Source organism: Euphorbia lathyris, chromosome 5 (genome assembly GCF_963576675.1).
Source record: "Euphorbia lathyris chromosome 5, ddEupLath1.1, whole genome shotgun sequence".
In the NCBI taxonomy this organism is placed as follows: Eukaryota; Viridiplantae; Streptophyta; class Magnoliopsida; order Malpighiales; family Euphorbiaceae; genus Euphorbia; species Euphorbia lathyris.
This window is the reverse complement of record NC_088914.1, coordinates 88,781,873-88,793,118: the sequence shown is the minus strand read 5'-3', so window position 1 is coordinate 88,793,118 and position 11,246 is coordinate 88,781,873. Positions and strand designations below refer to the sequence as shown.

The 11,246-nt window shown below is 31.7% G+C and overlaps 1 long non-coding RNA gene across 1 annotated transcript; it reads left to right on the top strand.

Annotated features, from left to right (window-relative positions):
* Positions 1-6,225: 6,225 nt before the first annotated feature.
* Positions 6,226-9,528, top strand: LOC136229148 (uncharacterized). Its single transcript, XR_010688997.1, has 3 exons — positions 6,226-6,357; positions 6,583-6,642; positions 9,288-9,528. It is a non-coding gene; the product is annotated as an uncharacterized lncRNA (long non-coding RNA).
* The last annotated feature ends 1,718 nt before the right edge of the window (positions 9,529-11,246 follow it).

Genomic DNA, 11,246 nt, shown 5'->3' with positions numbered 1-11,246 from the left:
CAATATAGGTCTCGATAACGGAACGTGACACGTCATTCATATTACTCCGTTAAGTTCTAGCAATTGTACGTGGAGAGAGAAAGCAGAACTTAACTGACTAATATGAATGACGTGCCACGTTCCGTTATTGAGACCTAAATTGATACACTTTTTTAAACGTTAAGTCTATATTGGTGCTATTTTGTACGTGGAGCCTAAACCGATACTTTCCCAAAAACCATAGACCTATTTTGGTACCTTATCTCTAAAGTAAATAATAATTTAAAAATTCATAGCAACAATAGATTTTTGCGAGCGGATTGCTAAAGGCATCTCTAGGACCTGTTTGGTTCAACTGTTAGCTCCCAACTGTTGCTGTAGTTGTTGCAGTTAGTTTTTGCTGTTAGCTAATTGGTAATTAGTGTTTGGTAAATTTACAAAGAGTTGTTACTGTTAACATATAAAAAGACAAAAATACCCATATTCTTTAACAACATAAAATAATAATATAAATAAACATGTTGTTCTATACCACCGTATTTAGAGGAAAAATCTCATTTTTTTTTCAATGCAACCATAATGAAACCAAATGATGTTTTAAATTTGATAAAACCATGATATATTTTATCAAAGCAGATTACTCGAAAATAGTAGGTTTAAAGCAATTCATTTCAATATTGTTGTGTCTTATCTCATGATATATTTTATGAAAGGTAAATGTATAAATTGTTGAGATAAAAACGATAAAGAAAGCAATAAGCTACCATTGATATTCTTTTAAGAATACCCTGAGTAAATAGAAATAAAAATTGGCTAATTTTATCAAAAGCTAAACAACGAAAAACAGTGTTCCGTGAAAAAAGCTCCAAGTTGGAGCTTTTCGTGAACCTCTGTTGTTTGCTCCAAAACCGTTAACCGCTGCGGTTTTATAACCATAACCAGACACTATATTTTTAGTGGTTTGGTGTAAAAATGCTAAACCCTCCTGCGAAAAGCTGCAACAAACACCCTCCTAGTGTTAATAGTTAGTTGAGTTTTTATGTTAAGCACTCGATATTCTATATCATTTGGACGATCCCTAATTCACATTTGGACATGTGTATTGTAATCCTACTTAATAAATAAAATAGTGGAATCTCATATATTATTGTAGATCTATGTTACACATGACAAAATATGTATGAACGGTCTTCCATTTAACATAAAAAAACAAGATGCTTCTAATAATTTTCGTAGTTAAAATCGCGAATTAGCTGACAATTTTCTAGCCACCATCATTTTAACTATAAACTTTTCTATAAGCAAAATTATGTTCATTTTATAATAAGGTTAAACGAAACAAATTTTTGTATTTAATAAAAGTAAAGGGAAAAAAAAGATACTATTTGTATTCTATAATAACTGTTATGGAAATAAAGATTCCTCGTATAACTGTCTAAAGAGTTCTTATATTAAGCACCGGTTTTCCATATCACTCGGAGGACCTTCAATTCATATTTGGACACGTGTATTGTGACTCTACGTAGTAATTAAAATAGTGGAGCCTCTTGTAAAATATGTGGGTCCATATTACACGTGTTAAAATATGTATGGAAGGTCCTCCATGGAGAACCGAGTGCTTCTAATAATTTGGCATGTCTAAGGGTTATTCTAGCCTCCCTAAAAGCAAAAATACCAACAAACTCTTTAGTATAATGGTCCATCAAAGGAAACTAGACACGACGGTAATTAATCCCAGTCTCGAGTTCTTCAAACTCCATATCAGAAAAACTCGTGATTTCCTCACTTACATCCCTAGATTGCGAAATACTCAAATTTAAGGCTGATATAGGCATTCTAAAACAACTAAATCCATAAACTCTCGGATACACACCCACGAAGTATAAGAGTGGAGTATGAAAAGAACTAGTAAAAAGAGAGAACACGAGAAAAAGAAATCTAACCTAGCTTTTTCTACTAAAAACGCATGACTTGTAAAACAGAAAGAGTAAGTTATTCGAAATATGATTCATCAAGGGCTCTCTTTGGCAAATAGCGGTTAACTGTTAGCTGATTACCTTTTTGTTGTCTGATTTGGCTAACTGATTTGATTAGCTGATTATGTAAACTTATTTCGTAAAACTTAGCTGATTGCTAATAGTTGTTTACGTAAAATGACAAATTAGGTTATTCTAAAGCCTTTATTTTGGGTTAAAGGGTAGTAATTAATGGTCAAAATGTCATTCAAAATAGATGGAGCAATAAGCTAATTGAAAAAGTTCTTAAAACCAGCTTTTTTCAAAATTAGTTTTTTGAACCCAATAAGTTCTTTCAAACCTCTTTTCACTAAACACCATTATTAGATGTTAATCAAAACCTCTAAAATGGCTCAAACCTCTAATTTTATCCCAAAAAACTCTTTTACCAAATATGACCAAGGTCTTATAAGAGTATGAAAAGGTTTAACGCCAAACAGTTGGTGTATAAGACTCTTCATCGTTGCGTAACTACCAGCAAGTTAAAGACAATAACTATTAGCTCCACTCCTTTGCAAACAGATATCAATCACACCTACCATCAGAAGGTAGACATTAAATATTGTCTCACATGACATGATTAGAATGCACCATTAAGAGAGGTGACATTTGTTCCAGACTAAATTGGGAAAAGTACAAAAATAAACCTTGTGGTTACACCTGTTTTCGAACAACACCTATGTGGTTTAAAAGTTTGTAAAATGGTACCTTAAGGTTCATTCCGTTAGCAAACACATACCAAATTGACTAACGGTATTAAAAGTCAAAGGGAAAAGAGTTAATTCGGTCCTTATATTTATTTATTTTATAAATTAACCTCCTTTATTATCTAATTATCACAAACAAACTCCAAAATAAAAAATAAAAATCTATTATACCATCTTCTCCCTCTCTTTAATTTTTTTTTTCTTCTTTCTCTCTCTTCCCTTTTAATTTTTCTCTCTCTAAACAAACATCCCATTATTCCACATTATTATTATCCCCTGAATACCATCCTAATGCTTTGAATGTCTAATATATTTTACAAAAATGGATGGAGTCACTATCACTGCAATTATCATTGCCAATCAGATAACAGAAACAACTTTCAATTAAATTTCAAGAGAAGAAAAGATGAGCATATAATTATCATCTCCTTTTTCGCTGTTTTCCTATTCACTAATCCATTTACTTCAATCGTCTTCGCTGAATCACAATGCAAAGCATGGCTCGTTCAGTCAGTTCCAACCGATATGCCTCACCTCCACCGTGTTCCCGACGTTCTTTCTACTGGTAATCGATTCGTTTTCTTCTTTTTTCTTTCTCAATTTGATTCCAGGAAAAGGACTTTGATTATTCTCGTGTTTTAGTGGATGTGCTCCGTCGGTTGGCTGGAAACTCAACTAAGAAATTAGATGTTATAGCTCAATACTGGCAATTGATTGCGCATCCTGATGATCCTCTCTCCGGTAATTATGGGTACTCGAAGGAAGGAAGATATGAGGAGATTTTGTTCGATTGAAGGTTTTCTGTTTATCAAGTTGTAGAAGATGCTGCTGATCGAAATGTTAGTATAGATTAGACATCCAGAGCATTAGGATTAGGAGGGTGTTTGTTAAAAGGGATAATGAGTTGGAATAATGAGCTGTTTGTTTGGTGGTTGAATTGATTCTAGAGAGAGAAAAATTAAGAGAGAAGAGAGAGAAAGAAAAAAAAAATCAAAGAGATGGAGAAGATAGTATAATTGATTTTTATTTTTTATTTTGGAGTTTTTTTTGTGATAACTAAATAACAAAGGAGGTTAATTTATAAAATAAATAAATAAATATAAGAACCAAATTAAATCTTTTTCTTTTGACTTTTAACACCGTTAGTCAATTTGGTATGTGTTTGCTAACGGAATGAACCTCAAGGTACCATTTTGCAAACTTTTAAACCACATAGGTGTTGTTCGAAAACAGGTGTAACCACAAGGTTTATTTTTGTACTTTTCCCTATATTAAAGGCCTAATACTAACGGCCCCAAAATTCTCACAAAGGCCCATCAAACAGTGGGTCCATGTGTTTCACTTACTTTCACACCACCTCACTCAAGGGCAGTAAGGTAATATCATCATTTGAGATCCTCGATAAAAAAAAAGTAACCTTCTCTCTCTTTGAAGAGACATTTTGTTCTCTTATAGTATTATTTCTTACAATATCACTGAATTTGGCATCATAGTGTATCTAGGAGACATCTCAACGCAGGTCACCCACCAGTGGTGGAACCAGGACCCCGAATGACCCGGGGCTCAAACATATCAATAAAAAATAAATTCAAAGCTCAGCCCGTTAGGGCTGGGCAAATTTTTTTTAGCCTCCAACGCATTAAAACTGTAAAAATGTTACTACCTCCGTTTCATATTACATGTCTTTCTAGAGTTTTTTTGTTTCATATTACATGTCATTTTATACGACCAGTACACATTAAGTCATCTTTTTTTCTGCTATAAAATGCGGGTTTACGGAAATTAATTAGAATAATAGACTTATTATACAATAAATAAATATTGGAATCAATAAATAAGGGATACCAACGTCTTTTTTTCCAATATCCTTAATTTCTATACAATTCTCTAAAAAGACATGTAATATGAAACGGATGGAGTATCATTTTTTTAGAAACTAGCATTGAACTAATTGAATATTAAATATGTTTATTTTTTTTAATTATAAAGACATTAAAAATGAATTCAAAAGTTCTTTCAAAAAAAATGAATTCAAAAGTGTTATGAAAATAAAAATAAAGAGTCCATTTAAAAATTAAATTTTTTTTAAAAAAATAAGGTTGAAGGGAATCACACACAGAACCTCTCAAATAAAAGCAAGCATCCTTAACCATCTCATCTACCTTTAAGCATTGATATAATACTACATAGAGTCAATATAATTCTCTCTAAAATATTACGAGACACCATTATTAAAAAAAAAATTTCTCAATTCTCGGACGGGCGGCCGGGGCTGAAGCCCCCCTGGTTCCGCCCCTATCACCCATTAAAGATCAAGTGAACAATCGAGGTCTTGAGTCCGACCCAACAATTGGTATATGCCAGTTGATTTTTTTCCCCAAATAGTTATAAGAAATTATCTTAACAATAAAAAAGAGCTACAAACAGGAGAACCAAACGTGCAGCTAAAATAAAGAGAGAAGGTGCAAAAATGCCCCTAACATTTACAACCAGGAGCAATTTTACACCTAACGTCTAAAATGATGAAATTTTACCCCTAATGTACGTTAGCAACCAAGAGAAATTTTACCCCTAACGTTGGCAAGCTGGATCAATTTCAGACATTATTATAAAATATATATATTTTTATTCCTTATTCTGCATCATTTGCATATCAGTTTGTTTTAAAAAAAAAGATTTCATATTTTCTGTGGTTTAATAATAGAATTAAAGATTAATATTTATAAATTCGGAGAAACATTTTGAAATTTTTCTGTCCAACTCGTACAATAAGCGGATATTTTTTAATCTTTTTTTTTAAAAAAATTCACGACTAATCATATGTATATGATCTGTTACTAACGAGTGATAAAATGATTCAGATGTGAAGTGAAGATGACAAGGTTCATGACCGAGAAGACAGTTTGATGAAATATTTCTCAAATCGATCCAATTTGAGAACGTTAGGGGTAAAATTGCATGTTTTTAGACATTAGGGCTAAAATTGCTCCTGACTGTAAACCTTCCCTAAAATAAAACGCCTATCTGGTTTTGTAATTGTTATTTAGTGTTTGTTGTTGATAATTTGTAGATATTAAATTAAAATATTCAATATATAGATTACAATTAATTAGTTACATTTTAAATTAAATATTAGTAATATAAGTTTTTCCAATTTAATGATGTTTAATATATTTAAAATTTTATCAACCATATATATATAAGATTCAGGGTTTGTAAATTCTTGAGACCACGTAATACAACCTAAAAATATAAAACAATTGAAATCAACAACAACAACAAAAAAAAATCCTATAAAACCAAGTCAAAAATAGCTATTATGAAACTGTCAATAAAATTAAATATAAAAACTTAATTAGGAAAATATGCCATTTTTAGAAAAACAAAATAACAAATGACATCGATGAAATGCCATTTTTAGCAATAAATCAAAGAGAGGAAAAGGAGGGTTGTTAGTTCCAAATTCATTGGAGAGATGATTTATATCTTTAAAATGAGCAGAAAAGAAAATAAAAAAAGAAAAAATTAAAAATAAAAAAATATTTTTTTTAAGAAATAGAACAAAATAATGACTTGTTACAATAATTTATTGTTCTATTTCTTTTTCTTCTTCCTCCTCTTTACCGGATTCGCCTCTTGTGCCACCAAAATTTATTGTAAGATATCTCTTTCTCTATTTTTTAATTATGTTTTTTTTATCAGTGATGGATTCAGAATTCACAGATAAAAATGTTTCAACATTGATGGGTGTCAATTAATTTTTTTAATGGAGTTTTTTGGACAATAAATGCTTTAGCTTCCGCCTAACACTATTTGGATCCGTCCTTGAATTTAATTATATCATTAACTTTTTCTATTCATTTTTGTAAAAAAATTCACAGATGATACACTTGAACGACATAGTAAAAATAGTGGTCGTACCCTTCTTCAGGCCCAGAGAGGTAAGTTCTTTATTCTTATTTTATTTTATGTTTTCCCTTTTTCATTTTCTCCTTCGTATTCATCAAATTTATTGGTGTTGTATCAAATTTGATGCAACACAAACGTGATGCATAAGGTTAGCTACTCGTTGGAGAGCCCAACGAGCATCATTTCTCCTTCCTATTACTAAAATGGTGCTGGGATATTGACGGTATAATCCACCACAAATATTGATATGGAAAAACGAAAAATAGGGTTGTTGTTGTACTTGTGTTCCTTAGAGAGGATCCATGACTAGTGGCTGCATTTCAATGCCTAAGTTAGTATGGTGGGGAAATAATATGATATCAATCAAATGAGAAAGGGAGATATTAATAATGTCTAACCTTGGTACGAAGATCCTCTTACAAGGCTCTATGGAGCCATCATTACTCGATGGATCCCACTTCCTAGAGGTTTTGGTAGAGGCATTGGAATAAGAGTCTTTGACGGTTAATGTAGACATTTGAAGCACATGATAAACTTGTGTCAGTGTGATTTTTGTGTCAAGTGGGTTTTGAGGGGGAATGAATATTATCGGACCACGTGTTGGTGTTACTAAATGCATGTTATCATATATTGAGGGTAAATAGTATAAATAGTTAAAAAAAATTCACTAAATTTCAATTTATTTCAGCAAAGTCATCGAACTTTCTTTTTATTTTTTCATTCCAATTAATTCAGATATAAAAGACACTAAAATATTAACTTAATAATCACATTAGAAACAACTTACTTTTACGTATGATATGACAGTCACGTGGCTACCATGTTATGCCACGTGCAAGGGGCATAGGAGGGAGTACAAAGAGCTCCACTACACAGAGTCTCCAAAATTAAGGGGCCAATTTTTATTATTATATAATATTTAACTAGATTATTTTATTATTTATTATGTCAAAAATTAAGTTAATGTTAACTTATCCAGAAAATATCTAAAGTTTAATCGTCTAAAAATCTTAAGAGGTTCAATTTTTTTATTAATATTATACAATATCTAATGAAATTATTTTTATTATATAAAAAATTAAGTTAATATATTTTGTTGTTTCATTTTGTAGAAACATTTTTTTAGAAATATTATTGTTATATGAAAGTATTATTATTATTTTTAAATTATAAAGCATCACGAGGCCTCTGATCTTTCATTTTTTAGTGCATTAACCCCTTAAACTTTTAATTGGACATATTAAGCCCATGATCTTTTATTTTCTGTCACATTAAGCACTTACTTGTCAAATTGGTTAGTTATGAATATCTAAGTGTTATTAATTTCATCTGTGTTTGAAATTATACTTTTTACAGCTTGAAATAAGGTTTTTACAGTTTTTTTTATAGCCGCATTACACATATTTAAAAATGTTTCAGACTATTAAAACTAAAAATTTCCAAGGCATGTGAAATGAATAACACTCTGTTAATCGAGTTTTATATTCAATACTAACTTTTATGGTCATCAAGGGCTTAATCTGATAAAAAAAAGATCAGAGATTTAATGTGTCCAAATAAAAGATCAGATGCTTAATGCATCAAGAAATGAAAGATCAGAGGTTTCATGATGCTTTTTACCCTTTTTTTTTTAATGAATATGGTCCAATTTTTTCATTTAGCACATGATCAAATTTTTTTTAAGACGGCCCTAACCACGTGATAGAAAAAAAAAAGAAAAATTGGTTGTCATGCATATATAAGAGTCCATAATTTCCAACGTGATTGTCAAATAACTATTCCAGTAATACTTTCTATATAAAATAGCCGGAACGACTTTATTCCAATATAAAGAAAGTTAATGAAACAACATTAATTCAAGTTTATATTTTAAAACAACCCCCAAACATCAGTAACCGTCAGTGCACTTTTAGATATTAATGGATATCACTTTTAAACTTACATGTGATTTACAAACACGACATGAACATGATTAACACATCTCTTATAAATACTAACTTTCTTCTTATTATTTTTCACATCACACGTGACTTGCGAACACGGCGCGAACATGACACATCACATATGACTTGCGAACCCGACATGAACACATTTAACAAATCGCTTATATTGATTTAAAGAATGAAATACTAACTTTATTTTCTTAATTTTCACATTACATGTGACTTGCGAACATGACAAGAATACAATTAACGCATCACACATATGACTTGCGAGCACGACATGAACAGATTAACACATCACTTATATTGATTTAAACAATGGAATACTATCTTTCTTTTTCTTATTTTTCACATCACACGTGACTTCTGAACACGATTAACACATCACACATATGACTTACGAACATTGATATGGACACGATTAACACATCACTTATATTGATTTAAAGAATGAAATACTAACTTTCTTCTTCTTATTTTTCACATCACACGTGACTTGCTAACACGACACAAACACGATTAACACATCACTTATATTGATTTACAGAATGGAATACTAACTTTCTTCTTCTTATTTTTCACATCACACATGACTTGCAAACACGACACGAACACAATCAACACATCACACATATGACTTGCAAACGCGACATGAACACGACACGATTAACACGTCACTTATATTGATTTAAAGAATGGAATACTAATTTTCTTCTTCTTCTTTTGTTCCGAAGTATGCAAGGTACGTTTTGAGAAATCGAACTATAGCGTAATTACAAACAGATGCAGAGGACCTTTATACCCACCAAGAAAATGTTGTTCAGCATTCTTGCAATTTGCTTGCCCATATGCAGATCAAATAAATGATATGAAAAGTGATTGTGCTGAAAGAATGTTTGATTACATTGATTTTTATGGCAAATATCCTATAGGCTTATTTTGGGATATATGCAAAGATCAAGGAGATAAAGAAGGTCTTGCTTGTGAGTAAAAATGTCTGAAAGTATCTAAATATATCTGAAAGTGTCTGAAAATGTCCGAAAGTGACTGAAAATGTCTGAATATTGTCTGAAAATTTCATTTATTTATTCATTGTACTCCTCACATGTTGTATAATACATATGTTTTATCTTTTTAGTGTTAATTTTTTTTATACGACAATACGATTTACATGTAATATTATTATCTTTGTATCATTTATATAAGTCTAATTAGATTTGCTAACGAGTCGAGCTCAGCGTAGCTCGCTATCGATTAATTTAACCAAACTGGAACTTGAAATATAGATTCTAGGGCAGCCCAAACAGATGTATCTCTTCATTATATATATATCTCAATTTATGGACAACTATTTAGTTTTTAAATTATAGCAAAGTGAGTGCTACCAATTGTGCATCGAATACTAAAGCTACCCGAATCTTTTTGCTTAGTCTGTAACTTTTCCAATAGAATAGCGGAGAACTCTTCCATTTTGTGATCCTCTAACTTCCTCTTTTTAGTCAGAATATCTTTCAAGAATATTACATAGATAGACATGTTTTCCAACGTCTCGGCGAATGGAATATTAATCTGAACTTTCTTGAAGATATCTAGAAATTTCATGTATTGTTTGTCAAGCTTTTGTTTATGCAACCGTTGAGGAAACAATATTTTAATCGGAGTTGGTTGCACTTTAGCATCGACAAAAAGAGAAAATGGTTTAGATGGATCAAAAGTTGGGACAAGGATAAAGATACTTACCTGGGCCTCAAGAGCTGTTTTTGTTAAAATCGGGGGTGTAGCTTGGTGAGCTGCCTCACCAGCTCGATGAGTTACCTCTTCAGTCTTAATTGGACTTACCGTTTTGCCACTTTTAAGGGAGATGACATCAACTTGCTCCTTCAGGCTAGGTTCTGTATTTGTGGAAAGACTTCTAAGGGGACACTTAGATAGTAATTTGGTGAGTTGACTTAGTTGAGTCCCTAAACCCTTGCAAAAAAATCGGTGTTAGCGACGTGTCCTTCTATGCTAGATACTATTTTGAGGAGTCTATCTTCCATCTCCACCTTTGGTTTATGTCCCTGTTGTGGATGATATGTCAGTTAATGGTATGGTGCTTAATGGTGTTATGATGGTTGAAATCTAAGTAGTCCAAGATTGACTGTATTTTGAGAGTTGTTCCATGAGAAATTGGGATGATTTCTCCATCTTTGATTGTAGGGGTTTGAGTATGGATTATTTTGTTGCCTTATGAAGTTGGCAACCATATTAGCTTGTTTAGATGAGATTGGACATTCGGCTCTATTATGGCTCATATGGCACACATCATAATTGACCAAAGTTGGTTTAATTGTGGCGTTGGGTTTAATCGTCACCATCAATAGATCTAACTTCTGACTTAACATATCATATTCGATGCGGTCTCTACAGCAAACATACTCTTTCTTGCCATATGTTTATCAGATTGCTAATGTGCACTACGTTCAACCAACTCTTTCACAAGCTCATAAGCGTTAGCCTCATCTTTTCTAAATAGATTTCCACCTGCACTGAAATAAATGGTACGATGGTTAGAAGATGACAAACCTCTATAGAAAAAGTCAATTTATTGCCACTTGGGATAGCCATGGTGGGGGCACTTTCTCAATAGTTTTCTCAATCTTTCCCACGCTATATACATTGTCTCGTGCTCATACTATTGAAAAGAACTGATT